The sequence below is a fragment of the Dromiciops gliroides genome, chromosome 5, assembly GCF_019393635.1.
Source record: "Dromiciops gliroides isolate mDroGli1 chromosome 5, mDroGli1.pri, whole genome shotgun sequence".
Classification (NCBI taxonomy): domain Eukaryota; kingdom Metazoa; phylum Chordata; class Mammalia; order Microbiotheria; family Microbiotheriidae; genus Dromiciops; species Dromiciops gliroides.
Genome location: NC_057865.1, coordinates 119025100 through 119049763, shown reverse-complemented (window position 1 = coordinate 119049763; position 24664 = coordinate 119025100). Strand labels below are relative to the sequence as shown.

At 39.2% G+C, this 24664-nt stretch overlaps 1 protein-coding gene across 1 annotated transcript in view; it reads right to left on the bottom strand.

The window, feature by feature from the left end:
* Positions 1-20732, bottom strand: part of ZNF800 (zinc finger protein 800) — a 170272-nt gene extending 149540 nt beyond the window's left edge. Inside the window, exon 1 of the mRNA XM_043966861.1 lies at positions 20701-20732. The gene's annotated coding sequence lies outside the window, so the exon portion shown is untranslated. The remainder of the gene's footprint in view (positions 1-20700) is intronic.
* Positions 20733-24664: the final 3932 nt, after the last annotated feature.

The window sequence follows — 24664 nt, the reverse complement described above, 5'->3', positions numbered from 1 at the left end:
TTTGGTATAGACTGCCACCTCAGGTACTCATTTATTAGTTTTGCATTAAGCCTTTTGTCTCTTTTTATCTTCCTAATAATCTCTCTTAATATAAAGATAACAATCTCTTGTGGGTCTACTTGCTCCTTTATATAAGATGGCCTGTCAGTACATATATCACGACTGACTTGACTGACTCTCATTGTAGGTTTCTTAATGCAATGGCATGGTTGGCAGGGCTCAGTTTTTGAATGAGCACATTTCAGCAGTATTTCAGACTATAATGGGAGTTGTTTGTATAATGAACCCCAGAAGAGTTGGGGTCTCTAAAAGAAAGGGTCTCATTCCATTGTTACTCTGCTCCTTAAGCTGTGTCTACACATACTACCAGATTGGACTAAAGGGAAAACATCTTCTCTGTCCAGTTGTCACAGGGTTGTCTGAACTGGATTCAAATCATACAACCAACACTCCCAGACTCTCAATTGCAGTCTATCCAAAGGCGGGGATGGAGGTATGAAATTGCATAAGACCAAGTGATTCAGTCCTAACCACAGACAACTCAGCCCCCTCTCATAGAGACACTTCTGAACTCACAAATTATTTTATGATGCTTTTAGGCATGACTCACCTTGCATTTGAAAAATCATTTTTCATTTAGGTACTGTGCCTTATTATTTTCTGTGAAGCCATCATATATATTGCGCTGCACAAAAATAATTGATTATTTGTGAGTGACAGAATAATTAGCACTGCCCTGGTTATTCAGCTATTTTTGTGCATTATAATTATCAGCTTCAGAACACTAGAAAGAATTTAATGTTCTTGAAAATTAATATTATTGAAAGACTCAATACAAAAGAATGTAATGTGCCTAAATTAAAACTTGTCACAGACTGGTAGACTCCCACATTGTTGAATATTTTTCAATATTTTATTTTTAATTATTGGAAAACCTTTATCAAGTTACAAAGCCGCATGGCCCAAGCCAGTTCTGAACAACCAAATTTTAATAAATTTGCAATCTGGGTTAGTGTTTGCAATTGAAAAATTAAGTGTTTAATGTTCTAGTGAGGGACTTGCATTCATCTTTTAATTTGGACTGTGATATGTGAATTTCTTGAGGGCAAAGAGCAAGTCTTTTATACATGGCCTATATGAATGCTTAGCAAATTATAAAATACTTCCAGTGCATTTTATAAAAATGCTGTTTAAATGAACAATATTCCTGATGCATGAATACTCACAATGAAAATACTTCTGCTGCAATGTACTGTATTGACAGAACTTGAAAATTAATTGGCTATATTGTAAAGGTGGAAACCACTCCTGCTTACATTGTAGGATTGTGGAACTGGCTGTGGCCATTAATATAATTGCATCTTGCTTTTGAAACAACTAGTATTAGTAGATGACTCCATGGATGTCTCTAGTTGTGAAAAACTGACATAGCTTTAAAAGTCATTAGTCACAATAAACTAGAAGTTACTTAATGAAAATGTGCCTTCTTATTTGAATATATGTACATTTCCTATTCTCTTTCTTTTTGTCTTTCTATATTGCTTTCTTTGTATATACCTCATATTTGTATATATGCGAATCAGCATGGTAGAAGGGAAAGAATGCTGAATTTGGTGTTAGAAGACTTCCCACTCTCTCTGATTGTCTCTTAGTATATTTATATCTCTATTTCTTTCTTCATATTTCACTGTGTCACTCAAGTGACACTGCCCTCTCCAGAGTTACAAATTGTGGTGTTTAAAAAGTATGAAAGGGGGGCAGCTAGATGGCGCAGTGGTTAAAGCACCGGCCCTGGATTCAGGAGTACCTGAATTCAAATCCAGCCTCAGACACTTGACACTTACTAGCTGTGTGACCCTGGGCAAGTCACTTAACCCCCTATTGCCTGAAAAAAAAAAGTATGAAAAATGTAATTTCTGGGTAATGAGTCATTTTTCTTAATAATGCTAGCATTTTTAATAAAAGGTGAGGGACACTCTCAAAAACCAAAAACAATCATGGTGGCAGGCTCACTGTTTTATATACCCTTGAAAGAGGGATGTTCCTGAATATGACAATCAACTCTGATTGGTTAACAATTAGCAAGGGGTAGACTTTACAAAGAGAAATAAGCTCACTTAAATGAAGGGCTGAGAGTGACATCATGTCATTGGACAGAAAGACTGTCCCTGTACCCAGACCACCCCCAGCCTTAGGCAATGTAGACCAAAGTTTCTTAAATTATGAGTTGCAACCCCATATGGGGGTCACATAGCTGAATGTGGGGGTTGCAAAAATTTTGGCAACAGTAAAAGGTTATGTATACCTATTTTATATACCTATATACCCAGGGTCACATAAAAATTTATCTGGTGAAAAGGGGTTGTGAGTAAAAAAAGTTTAAGAAGCCTTGATCTAGACAAAAGGATCTATCCCCACCCAAGCTCAATTGAGTGGAATTCACTTTAGATTAGAGATTCCTTTTAAGGTTGGGTGGGGTCTGATGAAGATTGAGGAAAAATTAATTCAATCTCATCATCAGTAATGTCCTTCAAGAGACTGAATTTTGGAATAAGGACTATAAAAAAGGGGGGAACTCTGGATCTCCCCCAAACATTGGTTATTAATAATCATTTATCTCAAAATGATTTAATTGCCAAATATGATGGTGTCTTTTTTAGTCCTCATTTTTCTTGACCTATTTGCTACAGAATTTGACATTACTGATTACCCTCTCCCTCTGGATAATCTCTCCTATCTGCTTGTGACACTGATGTCTCTTGGTTTTCCTCTTACCTCTCTGGATCCTCTTTCTCAATGTCTTTTACAGACTTGTCATCCATATCATGCCCCCTAACTGTGGGTATTACTGAAGGTTCTGTCCTAGGCCTTTCTTACTTCCCTCTATACTTAATCTCTGCAACCTCCTCAGTTCCCATGGCTTTAAGGATGATATGTAGATTAGATAGCTGAAGACCAAAGTTCTAATAGAAAAGGTCACCGTCAAAGGGTAAAAAAAGAAAGAAGAGGAAAGATCACTAAGAGTTTCATAAAAGATGTCTTTTTGAATAGGGCTAGGAATTCAAAGGCTAAAAAGGACAGAGACTATTACAGGAATAGGGAGCAGTACAAGTAAAGGCTTTGGGCGGCTGAGTGGCTCAGTGGATAGTGTGCTAGGCCTGGAGTCAGGAAGACCCATCTTCTTGAGTTCAAATCTGGCCTTAGACACATACTAGCTGTATGAGCCTGGGAAATTCATTTAATCCTGTTTGCCTCAGTTTCCTCATCTGTAAAATGAGCTGGAGAAGGGAATGGCAAACCACTCCACTGTCTTGGCCAAGAAAACCCCAAACAGGGTCATGAAGAGTCAGACACACTGAAAAACAACTTAACAACCCAGTCAAAGCCCAAAGACAGTAGAGTTTAAGGTATGCCCAGGGGGCAAAGAGCAAAGAGCAGTCCAAGTTTGCTTTGAGCAAATGCACAGTGACACCAAATTGTGAAAGGCCTTGAATGCCAGGCAAGAGCAATTAAGTCTAATAGGCAGACTATTGGGAGAGGTCCAGATAAAGTGATATAAGAACACTGGAGAAGGGAAAGATGATTTTCAGTTGGAGGAACCAGGAACACTTCTTGAAAGAAGTGATACCCAACCTTAACCTTGAAGTGAGAAACAGATTTCAACAGGCACTAACAGGGAAAGAATGCATTTCAGGCACAGAGGACAGACAGCTCAAAGACATGGATATAATAAATATGAAGGCTACTTTAAGAATTAGCATTATTAATTTTAGGGGAAATAATCTCAGACCAGACAAAAACAGAGACATATCCAGATTTTACTAAAGCCACTATGATTTTGCTTCCCAGTGGAAGAAAACAAAAATACTCATTTCATAACTTAAATTAGCTATGATTGCTCTACTATCCACTAGTGTGGAGAACAAGTGACAACAGACCATTTGATTTGCTCTTGTCATCATGAAAAGAAAAAAGTGAGATAAATGCTTATAAATATTTTTAAGTGGGGGGGGCACCAAATTAGGTGTCAGAGTTCTTTGGTTCAAGTGCTGGCTGTGCTAATTACTAGTTGTGTCCCCCTTGGGCAATTCACTGAATCCCTCTTGACATCAGTTTCCTCAACAGTAAAATGAAGAACTTGGAATAAATGATCTCTAAATTCACTTCCAGCCATGAATCCTATGATTCAATAAATATAATCACTGGAAAATGATTTGATCAGTTATTGTTTAGTCAATTCCATTGTGTTCCACCCTCCATGACCCCATTTGGGGTATTCTTGGCAAAGATACTGGAATTGTTTCTCATTTTCTTCTCCAGATCATTTTACATATGAGGAACTGGGGCAAACAGGATTAAGTGAGATCAGTACTGGTTACCCAAAAAGAAGACTGGTAGACATCTCTAGGACTAACAACCTTGAATCTCAAGTAGCCCATTCAAGTTCCAGGTGACTTGAGGTTCTTCATCCTGCCAAACTCCTCCTTTAAAAAAAAAAAACCAGAAAAGTCACCATAGTATATATCTTTTTGTTTTGTGGTTTTCTTTTTAACTTTTTTTGGTGAGGCAATTGGGGTTAAGTGACTTGCCCAGGGTCACACAGCTAGTAAGTGTTAAGTGTCTGAGGCTGGATTTGAACTCAGATCCTCCTGACTCCGGGCCAGTGTTCTACCCACTACACCACCTAGCTGCCCCTATAGTATATATCTTAAGTAAAACTCAAAGACCCTGCAATGTAGCCACACTTATTTATGTGGTATTATTGGGATCTATTCAAATCCATTGCTCTAAACTCCCCCTGATGTGTTATTTTATACCAGACCAAGACATATGACAGAAGAATTCAAAGCAAACAGCATTTAGTTAAACAGAACAGTAAGATAATAATGAAAGAATCCACCCCCCACCCCCCGACCTGTGCAATGAAGTACAATATCTCATAGGTTCCCATACTGCTCATGGGAGATGGAACTCTCTCCAGGTAAAACATGCTCTCACAGAGCAGCTGAATAATCTGTTGACTCAAGCCTCTCCTGCCTCACTGTGGCTCCCCTCTGCCCCCAAAGCTGCCACCTGCTGGTTCCTTCTGGGAAGAGTGATTGCTGTTACCTGTTGCTAGACAACTCTCCTCCACTAGCTCTTCACTGAACTACTACTCTCATCTTCTAAATGACTTTTATGTTAGCTTTTGGGACTTCTTATACTTCAAAGGGTATGTTAATTGCTCCTTTGAGAGACAGTCCATGAGTAGAACTATTTTAGCTCTTTGGTTAATCAGGCCCACAGTTGACTTCAGCCACAACATGGAAAAAAAGAAAGAAAAATTCTAAAGTCAAAGTCTCTCTCTGTCTCTATCTCTGTCTCGGTCTCTCTGTCTCTTTCTCTGTCTCTCTCTCTCTCTCTCTCTTACATGTTCACCAATAAGAAGAAACCCAGACTTGCTTGATACATAGGTTGGAGTGATTTAAAAAAAATTTTTTTTTTATTTCTATGATGTTCCTAGCAGCTAGTAATGCTGCCATGCAAACTATAATGGAGTTTCACTTGAACCCCAAGAAATCAAAAATCCCCAACTAAATAATGAAGTAGAAATCATGAAAATTAAAGGAGAGACTAATAAAATTGAAAACAGAAAGATAATTAAATTGAATAATAAAACTAGGAACTGTTTTTTTTAAAAAAACAACAACAACAATCTACTAATGCATCAGATAAACAGCCAACCTATTTTTAAAAAGATAAGAAAACCAAATTGTTTATATCAAGAAGAGAACTTAAAACCATTGAAGAGGAAGTAAAGGAAATAATTAGAAGTTATTTTGCCCTATTCTATGCTAAGAAAACAAATGTTAGAGAAAATAGATACTTATGAAAATATAAAATACCTAGATTGAAAAAAAGAAAAGTAGACTAATTAAATAATATAATATCAGAAAAAGAAACTGAATAAGTCATAGATGAACTCCCAAAGAAAAAAACTCCAAGACCAGGTTGATTTGCAAGTGAATTCTATCAAACCATCAAAGACCAATTAATTCTTTTGGGGGGGGGGCAGGGCAATGAGGGTTAAGTGACTTGCCCAGGGTCACACAGCTAGTAAATGTCAAGTGTCTGAGGCTGGATTTGAACTTAGGTCCTCCTGAATCCAGGACCACTGCTCCACCTAGCTGCCCCAAAACAATTAATTCTGGGACATAAACTATTTGTAAAATTAGAAGGCACCCTTCCAATCTCTTTCTGTGATACAAATATGTTCTTGATATTTAGATCAGTCAAGAAGAGAAAGAAAACTTCAGACCAAAATTCCTAATTAACACATACAAAAAATTTAACAAGTAGGCTATAAAAATATATTAGAAAGATTATATACTATGATCAGGTTGGTTTTATACTAAGAAAGGAAAGGTTGAATTAACTTAAAGAACACTATAAATATAATAAACCATATTAATAATAAGTCAGGGGGGCAGCTAAATGGCGCAGTGGTTAAAGCACCGGCCCTGGATTCAGGAGTACCTGAGTTCAAATCCGGTCTCAGACACTTAACACTTACTAGCTGTGTGACCCTGGGCAAGTCACTTAACCCCCATTGCCTGCAAAAAAAAAAAAGAATAAAAAAAAATAATAAGTCAGCCAATAAGAAATCAAAGAAAGAGGAAAAGGATCTATATGTACAAAAACATTCAAAACATCTCTTTTTCATGGTAGCCAAAAATTAGAAACTAAGGGGGTATCCTCCTGTGGCAAATGGCTTCACTAATTGTGACATAGGAATGTAATGGAATTTTATTATGCTGTAAGAAATAATGAAACGGGGCAGCTAGGTGGAGCAGTGGATAAAACACCAGCCCTGGATTCAGGAGGACCTGAGTTCAAATCCGGCCTCAGACACTTGACACTTACTAGCTGTGTGACCCTGGGCAAGTCACTTAACCCTCATTGCCCCACAAAAACAAAACAAAACAAACAAGAGAGAAATAATGAAACAGAGTATCAGAGGAAACTAAGAGCTTTTTTAACTGAAGCAGAGTGAAGTGATCAGAACACTAGGAGAATTGTTACATAATGCTAACAGTATAGAGAAAAACAACTTAGAAAGACTAGAATTCCAAACGAAGCATACCACTCAACTCCTGACAGAGAGATGATGAACATGGCTCATGTGGGAATTTGTTTTGCCAAAGTGTGTAGATATTTATTGAGGGATTTTTTTGTTGGGTTTATTTTTTATTTATTAATTTGGGGAGGGGTAAGAGGTTGGAAAAGCAGATTAATAAGGAAGATACTTTTACTTGAAAAATAAACATAACAAATTGCTATTTTTAAAAAAATACTGAAGGATTGGAGTGGAACTGGTGACCTTTCCCCTATAATCCTGCAGCTAACACCCTGGTCAGTCAGTCAATAAACATTTATAAAGAACTTAATTATGTGCCAGTCATTGTGTTAAGCACTGGGGATACAAAGAAAGGCAAAAAAAGTGCCTGCCCCTAAGAAGCTCACAATCTAGCGGGGAGACAAAATGCAAACAATTATATACAAACAAACTACATACAAGAGAGATTATTGTTGTTCAGTCATTTCAGTTACGTCTGACTCTTCATGACCCCATTTGGAATTTTCTTGGCAAAGATACTAGAGTGGTGAGGGGCAGCTAGGTGGCACAGTAGATAAAGCACCAGCCCTGGATTCAGGAGGATCTGAGTTCAAATCTGGCCTCAGACACTTGACACTTACTAGCTGTGTGACCCTGGGCAAGTCATTTAACCCTCATTGACCCATCCTCCCCCCACCCCCCCAAAAAAGATACAAGAGTAGTTTGTCTTTTCCTTCTCTAGCTCATTTTACAGATGAGGAACTAAGGCATAGTTATGTGATTTATGCCAGGTCACACAGCTAGTATCTGAGGCCAGATCTGAACTCAGCTCTTCTTGACTCCAGGCTTCCTAGCCACTGTACCACATAGCTGCCCATCAACAGGATAAATTAAAAATAATCAATAGAGGAAGGGCATTATTATTAATGTGGATCAAGAAAGCCTTCCAGTAGAAGTTGAGAGTTTATATTGGATTTGAAGAAAGCCAGAGTAGCTCAGAGGTAGAGATGAGGAGAGAGAGTATTCTAGGTATGGAGGACAATATTTAGAGTCAAGATCACACCCTGTGTCCCTTACCTGGATTTCAGTAGTTAATTCAGAAGATAAGACTTATCACAGTTTAATAGTCAGGGTATAAATGACACATAGAAGGGTAGAATCTCAGTTTCCCAGAATTCTGTTCTGAGAGGGTCCTTAGAGGTCATTGACACCAATTCCCTTCCCCTCAGTTTCCAGATGGGGCCCAGAAAGAACTTGCTGAAAGTCAAACAACAGGGGCGCCTAGGTGGCGCAGTGGATAAAGCACCAGCCCTGGATTCAGGAGGACCTGAGTTCAAATCCAGCCTCAGACCCTTGACACTTACTAGCTGTGTGACCCTGGGCAAGTCACTTAACCCTCATTGCCCCTCAAAAAAAGAAAAAAAGAAAGAAAGTCAAACAACTAATAAGTAGAAGAACTAAATCCAGAACCCAGGCATCCTGACAACCAGGTTAGCATTCTTTCCATTTGACCAGCATATATACAAAAACAGACACTTTCATAATAATGGTATAAATTCCAAAAATTTTTTGTCAGCACCTACTTCTTAATTCTAAAATGAGAGGGTTATGTGGATGTATTTTAAATAATAATAACATATCACTTTAATAGCACTTAAAAATTTTTAAAGTGCTTTCTTCATAACAAGGCTGTGATATAATAAGTAGTATATTTGTATCTATAATCTACAAATGAGGAAACTCATGCTCATAAGGTTGTTATTGGTCCAAGATCATGTAGCTATTAAGTGTCAAAGCAAGAATTTGAAGCCAGATCTTTTGTCTCTAGGGCCAATGTAACTTTCATGAAGCCATGTATGTACTGTTTTCCATACTCTGTCTTTATTCTTGTCTTTACTTGCTTACCAAACTTAAGATTGGTATTTCCCATTGGAACACTAATGCATTGTTGGTGGAGCTGTGAGCTGATCCAACCATTCTGGAGAGCAATTTGGAATTATGCCCAAAGGGCAATAGGGCTGTGCATACCCTTTGACCCAGCAATCCCACTTTTAGGTCTTTTGCCCAAAGAAATCATGGAAGGGGGAAAGGGACCCACATGTACAAAAATATTTATAGCTGCTCTTTACGTGGTGGCAAGGAATTGGAAGTTGAGGGGGTGCCCATCAATTGGGGAATGGCTGGACAAGTTGTGGTATATGAATACAATGGAATACTATTGTGCTGTAAGAAATGATGAGCAGGAAGAGTTCAGAGAAACCTGGAGGGTCTTACGTGAGCTGATGATGAGTGAGATGAGCAGAACCAGAAGAACATTGTACACAGTATCATCAACATTGAGTGTTGACCTACTGTGATGGACTATATTCTTCTCACCAATGCAATGGTACAGAAGAGTTCCAGGGAACTCATGATAGAAGAGGATCTCCAAATCCAAGAAAAAAAAAAGAAAGAAAGAACTGTGGAGTATAGATGCTGATTGAACCATATTATTTCTTTTGTTTTGGGTGCTGTTGGTTTTTTTTTTTCTTTCTATTTTGAGGTTTTGCATCACTGCTCTGATTCTTTCTCTTGTAACAGGATTAATGCAGAAATAGGATTAATGTTATTATGTGTATATATATGTGTGTGTGTGTATATATATATATGTATGTATGTATGTATATGTATAGAGATATATAGCTATAACCTATATCAGATTACCTGCTGTCTAGGGGAGGGGGGAGGGAGGGGTGGGAGGGAGAAAAATCTGAAATTGTAAAGCATGTATAAACAAAAGTTGAGAACTATCTTTACATGTAATGGAAAAAATAAAATACCTCATACATAAAAAAAAAAGATTGGTATTTCCCAGAAATGATATACATGCAAATTTAAGTTCTTAAAAATAAAAAATAAAAAACAATAACATGAGATAGATTTCTCGGGGCAGCTAGGTGGTGCAGTGGATAGAGCACCAGCCCTGGAGTCAGGAGGACCTGAGTTCAAATCCGGCCTCAGACACTTGACACTAGCTGTGCAACCCTGGGCAAGTCACTTAACCCCAATTGCCTCACAAAAAAAAAAAAATTTTAAAAAGAGATAGATTTCTCCTCGTTAATTATGGTCAAAGTCAGAGAGCAGGCACTCTGATGACTGTTGGGTTGTTTTTGGTTTTTTTCTGCTGAGTTTCATGTCCTTCTGCTTGGAATGCTATTTCTTAGATCACTAAGAAAATGTTTGACAAAATTAATGAAATGACAAAATGGTGGGTCTGTCTTCCCTGGCCATCTCTTATGGAGTCACAAATCTTCAGGAACTTTCCTTTCTTCTTCTTTCTTTCTCTTTGACTGTTTGATGGAGTAAAAAAAAATAACTACAAAGGTTGTTGGTCATTGTCTTTTCCTTTTCATATTCTGTTTTCTATTTCTAGAATCATTCCAGTTCCTGATAGAAAGGGTGGGGAAAGCAGAAGAGAGGTCAGATTTTCTGAGTTACTTCAGTGACCCACACTCATGGAAGGGGGAGAAGGAAAGAAAAGGAGTTGTATGATGGAAATAGGAGTAAGCCAATCATTCATTCATTTGACATGCATTTTTTTTTTAGTTTAGTTTTGTTTTTGCAGGGCAATGAGGGTTAAGTGACTTGCCCAGAGTCACACAGCTAGTTAAGTGTCAAGTGTCTGAGGCTGGATTTGAACTCAGGTCCTCCTGAATCCAAGGCCAGTGCTTTATCCACTGCGCCATCTAGCTGCCCCTGACATGCATTTTTGTAAAGAAATATGTTATGTCTAAAATGTCCTTGTTAAATACTGGGTAGTCGGGTGTAAAGAATTAATTGTTATTTGAGGTTTTTATGACCCCATCTTTTGGCTAGAGCAGAGGGAAGTTTCAGGGCAGATAGGAGGTCCCTAATAAGGTCTCCATTAGCAATAGCTTTGCCAGAGGATGTTAGAAAGCCCCTTTGTAGCCAAAGCATGCATACACCAAAGGCCACTGCGCCACCTAGCTGCCTCCCTCTTTTAACACTTAAAATGAAAAACATTATTGTGTGTGTGTGTGTCTCTGTGTGTGGTTACAAAACAATTGGCAATAAATTAGGTGCTTATCAGTTAGGGAATGGCTGAACAAATTATAGCCTATGAATGTAATAGCTTATTATTGCACTGTAAAAAATGAACAGGAAAAATTCAAAGTAAAACAGGAAGACATATGAACTGATGAAGAGCAAAAATAGTAGAGCCAATTACCTACAATAAGGTAAACAAAAACAACACCAACAGACAGCTGGCTGATTAATTAATGAGTAACCTTGGTCCTGGAGAACAGCTGATAAAACACATTTCTCTCTCCTTGGTAGAGCTGTGGCAAACTGTAGGTATGGAACATTGCATATGTTGTCAGATGCAGTCACTTTGTTGGTTGGTGTTATTTGTTTTGCTTTGTTTCAAGGGAGGATTCAACAGATGGGGTGGGGAGACATATTGGGAAATAATGCTATAAAGAGAAAACCCTTTAATAAAACTTGAAATAAAACAAAGATGAACAATGCTAAACACCCCCCTCCCCCACCAAAGGCTATAATTACATCTAGAAATGTTCAATTAGCCTAAAATGGCATTGCAGGAATCTCAAATCATCATTGGCTGCCCCAATTGCTATGAATTTTCTGACATACTTAAAAACTCCATTGAATAGCCCTTTGAAAATTAATTGCAACATCTCTAGAAAGCTTGTCCATCACCTTTAGAAGTGCTCAAGGGAGGGAGGGGCAGCTAGGTGGCACAGTGGATAGAGCACCAGCCCTGGATTCAGGAGGACCTGAGTTCAAATCTAGCCTTAGACACTTAACACTTACCAGCTGTGTGACTCTGGGCAAGTCACTTAACCCCAATTGCCTCACCAAAAAAAGAAGAAGAAGAAGAAGAAGAAGAAGAAGAAGACAAGCAAAGGCAAACAAGTGGCACAGTTGAATAATCCTGAACAAACTATACCATTCAACAAATTATACTGTATCAATCAAGCAAATGGCATATTGCAAGAGCAATCAGAACAGCTGAAATGTAGCCATAGTCAGAACAACATCTCGTCTATGTTGTCTTGTTGAGCCATCTGTGCCACCCCTAAGTGACACACCCCAGTCCTCCCAAAGATTGCCATTTTGAAATAGGGGAGTGTTTAATGCAAGTTCATGGCTCTCAGATGCAGAGAAATTATGAAGAGCAAGTAAACTAATTCACATAAAAGAACCAAATCAAACAGCAGGGAAGTTTGGGGAAAGAGGTTTAACTAGTCATGAAAACAGAAATCTTTACAATTCCAAGTGGTTCCTCCTGAGAAACCCACATCTTTGTGAATTTCCAAAATACTCATTTTGATAATACAAAATGCTCTAAGTGCTCAGTGCCCCCAATCAACCTTAGTTTAGAGATAGGGAATGGAAAACAAGTTCGGCTTCTACAATTCAAAGAGTCAGAATTAAAATGGTTCTGACCACATCTCTTACCATTCCCTTCCCCCTCCCCCAATTTTGATGTGTATAGGTACTGGTGCCAGAAATTTGAACCAACCCATGAATTACCCTATACACTATAATGACTACACATGATCTGGAGACTCCAGACCAAACATCATGAGTATTGCCCTCCTGTGCCTCCCTGCAGGTTCTCTCCTACACACATTCCACTGACATTTGCCAATAGCCCCCCTTTCTCCTCTCCTCCTCATTCACACTATTTCCTTTACTCTGGTCTCAGATGAAAGGGCACTTCTCCTTGTCAAATACAAGTCCTCTACATGAACCCTTTATCCCATTCTCTCCTGACCTCTCCAGCAGATTGTCCCCACTATCATTTCCATTTTCTACTTTATCTTCAATCTCTCCTAATCTATTAGTTCCTTCCCTGCTATCTCCAAATGTGCCCATGTCTTCTTCGCTATTCCTAAACAAACAAACAAACCTTGAGCCTACCATCTCAGCTGGCTATATAGTCCTATATCATTCCTCTTCTTTGCAGTTAAACTTTTTGAGAAAGCATATTTACACTAAGTGCCTCTACTTCCTTTCCTCTCACTCTTCTAAACCCTCCATAATCTGACTTTTGATCCTATCATTCAAATCAAACTGCCCATCCCAATATTTTTTTTTTTTGCGGGGCAATGGGGGTTAAGTGACTTGCCCAGGGTCACACAGCTAGTAAGTGTTAAGTGTCTGAGGCCGGATTTGAACTCAGGTACTCCTGAATCCAGGGCCAGCACTTTAACCACTGCGCCATCTAGCTGCCCCCATCCCAATATTATTAATGATCTCTCTTTTTTTTTTTTAGTGAGGCAATTGGGGTTAAGTGACTTGCCCAGGGTCACACTTAAGTGTTAAGTGTCTGAGGCTGGATTTGAACTCAGGTCCTCCTGACTCCAGGGCTGGTGCTCTATCCACTGCGCCACCTAGCTGCCCCATTAATGATCTCTTAATGGCCTTTTCTCCATCCAGGTCCTTCTTGAACTCTGCAGCATTCAATACCATTGATCTTCTTCTCAATACTCTCTCCTCATGAGGTTCTCATGACATTGCTCTCTCTCAGTCCTCTTCCTATCTGCGTAACCATTTCTCTGTGCTTTTGCTACTTCTTCATCTGTGTCATAACCACTAACCATAGCTATTCCCCAACACTTTGTCTGTATCCTCTCCTAATTTGTTCCCAAGGACTCAATTATCTCTATGAAGATGATTTCCAGCTCTATATTCAGTCCTTGCCTCTCTCCTAAGTTCTAGTCCCTCATCACCAGTGGCCTTTTTGATATTTCTAATTGAATGTCCCATAGGGATCTCAAACAAAACAAATTCAAAAGAGTAATCATTATTATTACTCCCAAACCCTTCCCTTTCCCCAATTTCTTTATGATTAAGGGTGCTACCATCCTCCCTGTCATCCTGAGTTGAGCAACTTCTGTGTCATTCTCAACTCCTTACTCACACTCACTCCACAGATCTAATCTATTGCCAAATCTGACTATTTTACCATCACAAAATATCTCGTATATGTCATGTTCTCCATACTCACACAACCATATCCCTAGCTTAGTACCTCATCAATTCTTACCTAGACTATTATAATAGCCTTCTCACTGGTGTCCCTGCCTCAAGTCTTTCCACACTCTAATTCATTCTCTACCCCTGTCAAAATGATCTTAAAATGATCTGTCACCTCCTACCCTTACGAGCTCCACTAGTGTCATAATTCCTCCAATATAAAATATTAATCCTTTGTCATTTGAAGCTTTTCATAACCTGGCCCCTTTCTACCTGTCCAGTTTTCTTATACTCAACTATGCTCCACATACTCTATATTCCAACAACTCTGGCCTACTTGCTGTACTTCAATCATGATATGCCATCTCTGTCTCCTTGCCTTTGCACCACCATGGTTGGAATGTCCTACCCCTTCACCTATGTCTCTTTCTTTCCTTGAGTTAATTACTCAGCTGAAATCCTACCTATCCCAGGATACTTTTCCCAATCCAGTCACCACCACCCCTAATGCCTTCTGGTCTCACAGTGCCTTCCATAAACTCTTTTATTTAGAATTTAATTTTTCCAAATTACATGTAAAAACAAATTTTGACATCAATTTTTTAAAACTTTATGTTCTAACTTTTCTTCCTCCCTCCCTCCCCACCTATAAACTCTTTATATATCATGTACATAAGTAGTTATTTATATGTTGTCTTCCAAAATACCTGTCACATAGTAAATAGTTAATAAATGCTTGTTGACTATTATTGACACATTCACTGACTGTCACCAAAGGCTAGTTAGTCTCTAGCCAACCAGCAGAAGTAGTTCCCACATCAGCTCCCACTTCCTTCTGATGTTCCAAAAGTGGGGAGATCAGTGAAAGGAACTCTCTGTGTAGTCCACAGTAGCACCTGCACTCATTCTCCATCTCCCAACCTTGGAGCTCCTTCAATCTTTTGACAATGTAGGTAGAGCTTTCAACAATGGCACCATTTTTGTATGTCCTGACTCTAGGCCCAATGTTCTATCTACCCTACCACCTGGCTGCCTGCAATAAATCATAGCAGATGTCCAAGTATCCTAGAGTTCTGACTTCTAGCCAAAATGGCAGACCCCTTCCTTTCCTTCATACCTACTACTCTAGAAAAAAATCTAAAATTCAAACTATACAAAATAATAATCAGTAAGTAAACTGCTTTTTCCACCCCAGACATATACGAAAATTCAGCTAGAAGTAAATCAAAAAGGGTGGCTGCTAGAAAAGCCAGAGCCAGTACAGGCAAATAGACTAACTAGTTCAACTATAAACTGAGTAGGGCTCTGTGTCTAGAGGCAACAAAAGCCAATGGCACCACAGAGAAACCCTCTGGCTGGTTAGAAAGCCCTAGGGTGAGGACCTTGGAAGTGCCAGGAGCAACAGGTAGCAGTAGCCATAGCTCAAGAGTCCAAGGGCTCTAAAATCCACAGCATTCTATCTTGAGATATCATAAAGATCCCTAAAGATCCAGAGGTCTGAAACTGATAGATTCAGAGTAACTTGACCCCAGATCAGGAAGTCAGTGCAGGAATCCAGGCAAACCAAGGCAGACCAAGCAGAGCTCACCATCCCAAAAGCACAGTAGGGAGTAGACCTGTATTCTGGCACAAAGCCCCAATTTGGGAAGTAAAGCTGAAGAGGGAAGCAAACCAAAGAAGACAGACAGATAGATAAGTGTATATATATATTTTTCTACATATTATATATATATATATCTATATCTTTCTATATACTATATAATTTCTATATACTATGTGTGTATATATATAGTTGATCCCACCAAAGAAGAAGAAAGTAATTCCATAATAACTGAAAGCAGAAACTAAAAAAAAAAAAAATGGAGAAATTACTCAAGAGATTAAAAATGTAATAAAAGCTCTGGAAGAAGGAATCAGAAAGAAAATAGTTTAGAAGACAAGCAGCCTTGAAAGACTTAAAAATTATGATTAATGCAATGATCAACCATGATTGGTTGGCCAAGAGGACCAATTATGAACCATGCTACTCACCTCTTGATGGATAAGTAATGGAATAAATATGCAGAATTATATCTATAATATATAATTTTAATATATTATATAATATAATGTATAATATTATCTATTACATATTATCTATTTCAATATTTATATATATATTTAAGAGTGCAAATTTGTTTTGCTTGACTCTACAAATTTGTTACAAGGGTTCTCCATGGGTCAGGGAAGGGAGAAAAATATGCTTTTTTAAATTGGAAAAAATAAAATTTTTAAAAAGAAAGTGGTAAACATTATCCATTATAATGGACTACCTGAAAACTAGAATAGGCTAACTGAAATCAATGATTCCATGATAAAGCAAGAAATATTAGAACAAAACTTTAAGACTGAAAAAATTGAGGAAAATGTAAGATATCAGCTATCAAGAACAATTGACTTGGAAAAGAGGTAAAAAGAAAAAGATAATTTAAGAATTACTGGACTCTATACATCAAGAAATCACAAATAAAAACTGCCAGAAGGCAAAGTGAAAATAAAAGGAATCACCTCCTGAAAGAACACATTCCCGCCCTCCCCCGAAATTGCAGGAAGGGTACAACCAAAAACCAGAGCTCCAATACCAACATGTCTACATCTACATCTACATCTAAATTGAGAGAGGGCAAAAATCCAGAAAAAGTAGTTCAGGTACTAAAAGACTACATTTAGGATCACAAAAGACCTGGAAGCTTCTATGACAAATGAGAGATGATCTTGGAATACATAATATTCCAAAAGGCAGAAGATATAGGCTCACCTTGAAAAACTGAGTCTAATCCTACAGGAGAAAAATGGCCCTTAATGGAACAAAAAACTTTCATACATTTCTGGTGAAAAGACCAGAAATGAGAAGAAAGTTTAAAGTGCAAACACAAGAATCAAGGCAAACCTCTTGGTAAATTTATTTGAGCCATTAGAAGAGACTATATGTTGATATAATACTAACATTCTAATAGGATGAGAAGAAATATGTCCCTTCAGAATCTTAGTACCTTTAGAGGGTATTGAGGGAGTGAAATATGAAAAACAAAAGTCCTGGGGATGAACTGGTTCTACTCTGAAGGATTGAAAAGGGGGGGGGCGGGGGGAGGAAAGGTAAAAGGAATGTATAGGCAAAAGGCAGAAGAGGGGGCTGTAAATTGCTCTCTCATAGGCAGAAGAGTATAAAACATTTGGGAAGAGGTAGGGGGAGTGGGCATCAGAGAAACCTCACTTCTATATGAAAAGAACAAAGTGAGGTTGAACATACACACAGACACAGTTTGGTGCAGAAATACACTGGACTCAAACAGGAAGCAAGTCGGGTTGGGGGTAGAGGTGGGAAAAGAGGATAAATATTGGGTTATGAGGGTTGGATAATAACTGATAGGAAACAGTTGCAAGTGAAACAAACTTCCTGATCCTTAAAGGGGTTTGGGGTATGTGCAATAATCCATCACAGGGGAATGACTGAACAAATTGTGGTTTATTATTATACTATAAGAAATGATGAAAGATGATTTGAGAGAAACTTGCGAAGTATGAACTGATGCATAATCAAGGAGAATTTACTCAAAGACAACACTGTAAAGAAAAACAACTTTGAAAGACCTGACAATTTTGACAGATGTAATTATTCATGCTGTCTTCAGAGAACCCAGAATGTAACCCACCTCCTGACAGAGAGGTGATGGACTCAAGGTACGGACAGCAACTTACATTTTTGAACATGAACCTCCATTTTGCTTAACTATATTTATTTGTTATGAAGCTTTCCCCCCCTTTCAGTTTTTTAATTCAGAGAAAGGGGGAAATTAGCAATAGTAATGGGGGGTGGAGAGGGTCACTGAAACATGTTTTAATGCACAGAAGAGAACAGATGAAAGTACAATCAAGGACAGTTTTGAAAGTAATGTGTGGAAATTTGTATGTACCTTTTCTTTAAAAAAAGCAAGCAGTAAAAATGGAGATTTGTGGTTTCATATACAATCTTCTTTTTGTGTTCTGCTATGTATATAGAAATACTCTAATTTGGGGTATTTAAATTCAGAATAAAAAATAAAATGTTTAAGAAAGCAACCTCAGAACTTTAATCTTGAGCCTTGAACATGAGAGATGAATGAGCAAACAGAAGTCCTGGGGATGGACTGATTCTGTTCTAAGGGATTGAAGGGGGGGGGGGGAGGAAAGATAAAAGGGATGCATTGGAAAAAGGAGGAAGAAGCAGCTGTAACTTGCTCTTTCTCATAATTGAGGTATGTGAGAAGAAGAGTATACAAACATGCAGGAAGAGGTAGAGGGATTGGGCACCAGAGAAATTGGACATACTAGCTGAAAACAGAAATATGACCATGCCCCAAAGATACCTTATTTTGGGACTTTTATTATCCAAATTGCTTTGATAAGTTGGGGTGGGGGAGATAGAGAGAAGACATGAACAGGTGCTATAAGCCATCATGAAATAATGGAGAAAAGAAAAGCCAGGTATCTCGTCCCTGACTTATTGAAGCACAGACATTCTCTTTGCTGTCCTGCTGGAGAGAAGCAGAGTGGGTGGGCCTCCTACCTCCCTCCCCCACGTGGCCTGCGCCACATTGTAATTTCCATATAACCTCTCCTATGCTAGACAATCTAATTACATTGGCAGTGATCAGCACCACAACCCATATGGAATCTCCTCTCTGCCTTTCCATGGAGGTAGTATCTTCTATTCCAGGGGATCTTCATCTTCATCTTCACTGTCATCCTCAATGCAGTGGCTTCTCCTGCTCTTTGCTGAGCTCTCCTGAGGGTATGGTTGAGTTCTGTCATGAGGAGCAATTTACTTTTTGCTTTGATTTCTTTCTGCCGGGGACTTAGGTAGGAGAAAAAATAAACCCCTTCATCTTTTCATAAATTCAAGAGAAGGGAGCTTGACGCTAGACAATTTCCTCTCAATTCTGATATCAAAGGTATCTTTTCTGATATCTTTGCTTGCAGCAACTAAATCTGACATTTTACTGCAGTTCACAGAGCTCTGTCCCCTGTGATAGAGCCGCTCCAAAGCCAGTGTAAACCTAGCATAAGGGACTCAAGATGTGCTTCCCTTCATCTCTTTGCACATCACCTTGCATCTACAGCAACCTAATTTTGGATGAATTAGTGCTGAACCACCTTGAATCAGCAATGAACTAAAACCTGTTTTTGCAGCAGTTATATTTTGCCTTTGCTGAAGATGCATAAAGGATTTTCTCCCTGAGTATCATAATCACATATACATACAAACATATATGTATATATTCATGTCTTAGACATGGGGGGGGTTGCATTCCCCATCAGGAGGAAATTGATGAATGTGAATGTTTTAGCTGTAATTGTTGTTTGTGTATAAACTTTTGTTAAAACAAGTGCGGCCAGATAAATGACCTTTATGCAGACACCTATTAAGGCACTAAAAGGCTTGGCTACATTCATCAGAGACGCGTATACATAACGATTGGAACAATAAGGGGATCAGCAGCTGCGAGGAGGTTGAATTGAATTCTGCAACAATAGAAAAGTTTTTCAAACCCAAATACCGGCAATCAAAGAGAATTTTTTGCAGATAATCCAAGAGAAAGAAAATAATAAAAAACAAAATGCTAGCCCACTTTGCACCAGTTAGCATAAGGTTGCCATCTGAAACATGTCAGCTTAAGAGTAGACCATAGTACCATTCTTCTGCCCAAGCGCATGATTCAGGACTGTTTTCCCCCAAATAATCCCAGATGGCGCGCCACAAAATGTCAATTCATTTTAAAAGCTTTCTTGCCTGTTATTATGTGATTGAAAGTGCAAAAGCAAGTCACCATTCTCATGGCACTATTTGCATTGGCTATTATCCCCTCAAATCCCCTTTAAACAGCTACATTGTCAGCCCATAGGCCTCATTTAGAACGACAAAAAAGCCCAGATTAATTCGATCAAAGAAAGAGCCCAGTACAAAATGCACTTTTCAAACTGTATCAGAGTGGGTGCGCTTTACAGATCACTGCGTGGCAAGGGCCCTTGCGAGAAGAAAAACCCCTGAAATAAAGCTTGGTTACCAAAGTGAAATAACTAGGGTCCGCTCCTAGCTGATCCCTTTGGGGCATCTCCAGCCTGAAGCGCCAATTAAGAACAAGATTTAAAGACAAACTCTGAAACTGACTACACCCCAATCTCAAGCATGCTGAGAAGGCAATTGGTTACCTTCCAAGGGGCACCCGGTGAGCAAGAGATATTTCTGAAATCTCAACACATTGGAACTTAAAACACACACACACACACACACACACACACACACACACACTTGCAAAAAGGTAGAATTAATTTGTATCCACCCCACTCCATCCCTTAATCTTCAACCCTGCCTTTTTAGCTGCAGTAAGAAAATATATTCTAAAACTAGTAGACGCAGTGAAATGTGTGTATGTGTATGCACACACATATTTGCAAAGTTAAACATTCTCAAAGTCAAGGTGAAGTCCAGACATTTGAAACATTCTAGAGACCCACGTTTCCGTGGGCTGGCTGACTTGGGAGTAGCTTTCTTTTCCCATTTTTCTTTTTAAACTCACCTGGTGGTCTGCAGGTAAGAGAGGAAGCAGGGATAAGGCAAGCTTGAGTTTTGGTCTCTTGAGGAAGCTGCTTCTGCCTTTCTTAGAGAGATGGTCTTTTTGCTTGCTGCCCACAGTTTCCCCCTCACTTCGTCTGAAGCTGCTCCCCTTCAGCAGCTGCTTTTGTGCCCTGAGAAGAGCATGTCACCTAAAGGAAGAACTGCTGCATAGAAGCAGAAATTCAGATAGATAGCCTCTTCAGGCACTGACCACCCTGGGCCAATGACAGCTCTGGAAAAGGCAGGCAGCTGCAGGAGATGGAGAAAGTCATCGGTGGCAGCAGTGTGGAACTAGGGAAATAGTTATTGTACCTGATTATTCTGTTTGGGGGCTCACTCAATTTCAGAGAATGGGGTTGGGTGGGGGAAGAAGGCCGCTGATTCTTCCCCAAACTAAGGAATATTATTGGCAAGGATAATTTCACATGTGCATGGACCATGAATAGGAAAAACAACAGAAAAACAGGTTCCAAATGACTTGTTGACAGGCTTTTCTGAAAACTTTTTTGGTATGGATCTGTCAGTGTGGGGTACTCCCAGTGTGGACAACCCTCTCCACTGATGCAGATCAGCAAACACCATCACCAGACCCATATCCGAAGGAACCTGTGAAGGAAAAATCCATCCTCTTCTCAATAATTCTCAGGAACTCAGCAGTGAAGTGACAAAGGCTTTATTTTCTTCTCATGAGAAGGAGGCACCTTAGTGTGCAGCTAATTGGGTGCCCAGAAAGGGGGCTCACAGGCCCTGTTTTATACCCTACTCCCTAACTCGAATGGACCCTCCCCTTTTTCATCACTGGTGGGGTTACAATCTACACGCAAAAGCTACCTAATTGGAACGCAGTATTCCCACCTCTCTTCCTTGTATGGGCATAACTCATGAGTGGACCTTATTAAGACATCATTAGATATGCTCTGGCTCTGAATGAATGACCCAAGAACCTTCTGGGTCTGGCAGATGCTGACCTGGACTTTTGTCTCCATCTATTAGCTCAGCTAAACAACTGCAAAGAAAGTCTTGGCCTTTTCACTTGGCCACATCACACCACACCAAGCAAAACAGAGAACTGATCAGTTGATGAGTCTGAGGGTTTTTTCATCTGACTTATGTTGTTGGTTGGTCCAATTCACTAGATAGTTATGATTTGTTGCATAGACCTAGTCTAGCTGTTTTCATTGTACTTGGAACTCATCTTAGAACAGAAAAACTGTTAGGCTATAAACCTGAATTGTTTATTATGTGAATCAGGTAAGAATGGGTACATTCCCTCTGTCCTCTATGGAACAATAGGAGTAATACTGATACTAGTCAGAGGTGGGATTTGAACTATTGCTCTTTAGTTGTTTTCTCTCTTTTTTTTTTTTTTTGCAGGGCAGTGAGGGTTAAGTGACTTGCCCAGGGTCACACAGCTAGTAAGTGTCAAGTGTCTGAGGCCAGATTTGAACTCAGGTCCTCCTGGATCCAGGGCCAGTGCTCTATCCACTGCTCCACCTAACTGCCCCTAGTTGTTTTCTCTTGAGCTAATCACTAACAACCCTCCCTAACTCTGTTTCCTCATCTGGAAACTGAGGAGTAGACCCTAGCAGCCCCTTCTAGCTCTAATGCTCAGGTCCTGTGACCTCCAAACTGTCAGGGCACTAAGGTCTCTAAGGTCTCTTCCTTTTCTTAATCTATGAAGTTTTGGACACCAAGGTTCAGAGAAGTTAAGGGATCTGCCCAAGGTCATAGTTAATCAATCAGCATTTTCTAGGTCCCTTCTATGTGCCACGAAGTTTGTGGCAGATCCTTGATTCCAAGCCTAGGTACTTAGTTCTAAATCCAGTGCTCTTTCCACTAAATTACATTATTTTGATCATTACGTTAGAGATTGATTTTAACTAATTAAACTATACATTAATAAAATTAATACATTAACATAATTAATTGATTGATACATTAAAGAGCAGCAGTGTGACATGATGGATAGAGTTGTCCTTGGGGTCACCAGAAGATCTGGGTTCAAGTTCTACCTTGAGCAAGACATTTGCCTTCTCAGTGCCCCAGGTGACTCTTCTTTCCCCTTTGCTCTTGGGTCCTGCAAACTCTCCCAAGATTTGAGAGCTGTGACCACTCACAAATCCCATCCTACTACTGACCAGCACTGAACCTGTTCTGTTGATGACCTGAGCTGGTTCACCCTTCCTTAGGCAACCTGCTGGCCCCCTGCTCATTCCAGATATATGCCTCCAGGCTGGTCCCATCTCATTTCCAGGTGACTCTTTAAGAAACAGCTTCTTACATTTTTTGTGTCATGGACCCTATTAGCAGTTTGGCTACATCTATGGACCAATTCTCATAATAATGTGGTGGGTTGTTTGGTTTTTTTTTAATTCACAGTCAAAGGAAATTCTAGATTCAGTCAGAGATTTGTGAAAATAAAGATTTTTTTTCCCCTATCCAAGTTCACAGACCCCTGAATTCTATCCACAAATCCCCTTCAGGGGTCTGTGGACCCCAGGTTAAGAACCTCTGCTTTAAGATGTGTTGTTGTTCAGTTATTTCAATTGTGTCCAACTCTGTGATCCCATTTGCGGTTTTCTTGGTAAAGATACTAGAGTACTTTCCTTCTCCAGCTCATTTTACAGATGAGGAAACGGAGGCAAACTGGGTTAAGTGACTTTCCCAGGGTCACACAGGTAGTAAATGTCTGAGGCCAGATTCAAACTCAGATCTTCCTGACTCCAGACCTAGTGTTCTATCCACTGTCCCACCTAACTGCCCCCTACTCTAAGGCAATGAAGATATCAATTTGTATTGGGAGAATGAGTTTCTCACTATGAGCAACTTATACCAATTCAATCACTACTTGGGTAAAAAAAAATAACATAAATAGAAAGATGATACATTTTTACTATTACTTCCTTATGATTTGGATACTTAGTAATAATGGGTACATGTACTTATAGACATCCTTCATGCATCTAAAGGAAGTCATACTCTTTAATCAATGTTTAAGAATCAAGTTTAAAAAGTTTTGAGTGTAAGCACAGTGATGCACCAACCTGAGTCTATCAGACCAACCTAGCTAAGTTCAGGGAGGACCATCATTGAGTGGGCCAAGTGACAGAGGATTTTTTCCAGCCAGAGAAATTCCTTAAGACCATCTGTTAATCCAAAAGTGAATGCAATTATATCAGCAAAGGGAGTATTTGCACTGAATAAATCACTGATTCTTGAAGTCTTGAAATTTAAGAATCACAATACAAGTTGTTTTCTATTACTACCCACTACACTTCTCTTCCTAAATCTTTATTTCAGTCCAAGGCATAATTTGGGATTTTTTTTTAAACTAGATCCAAGGTCCAAGAGACCAAAATCAGTCGTGACCATTAGGGGAGGGGAAGTTTAAGTGAAGCTACCCTCCATAAGGTAACACAAGACAAAATAGGAGAAAAGGAAAATACAATCTGACCTTTAAGCTCTATAGCAACCTTAAAGCCCCAGAAGCTTCTAAGTACACTTTTCAGGCCAAAAGTCTGACTTATGTCATGTAGGTGGAAACCAGATTTCTCAGTAGGAAGCACACAAAGTTGAGAGCATTTTATGTGGGTGTGTGTGAGGGTGAGTTCCCATTCTCACTGCCAGCCTTTAGAACAGTGTTCCCCCAACTGGTTGATCAAAACTGACTGGTCCTCTGATAGGACAAGCAGAGCAAGACCATTTCCAATAGAGAATGGGGCATAGCATGAGTGAAGCCACTTCAAAACACTTTTCTCCAAACTCAAAGGTGTTTACAGCAGGTAGGAAATATGGCAACCAATATCATAGTCAATCATGTGTATTCTAATCTCATTTCTCCCCTCTGAGCATCAATTATAAGAGCCTTAATAACTAGTGACACCTCATACAGACATAAACAATATGAAATTCTACAGCAGGAGAAT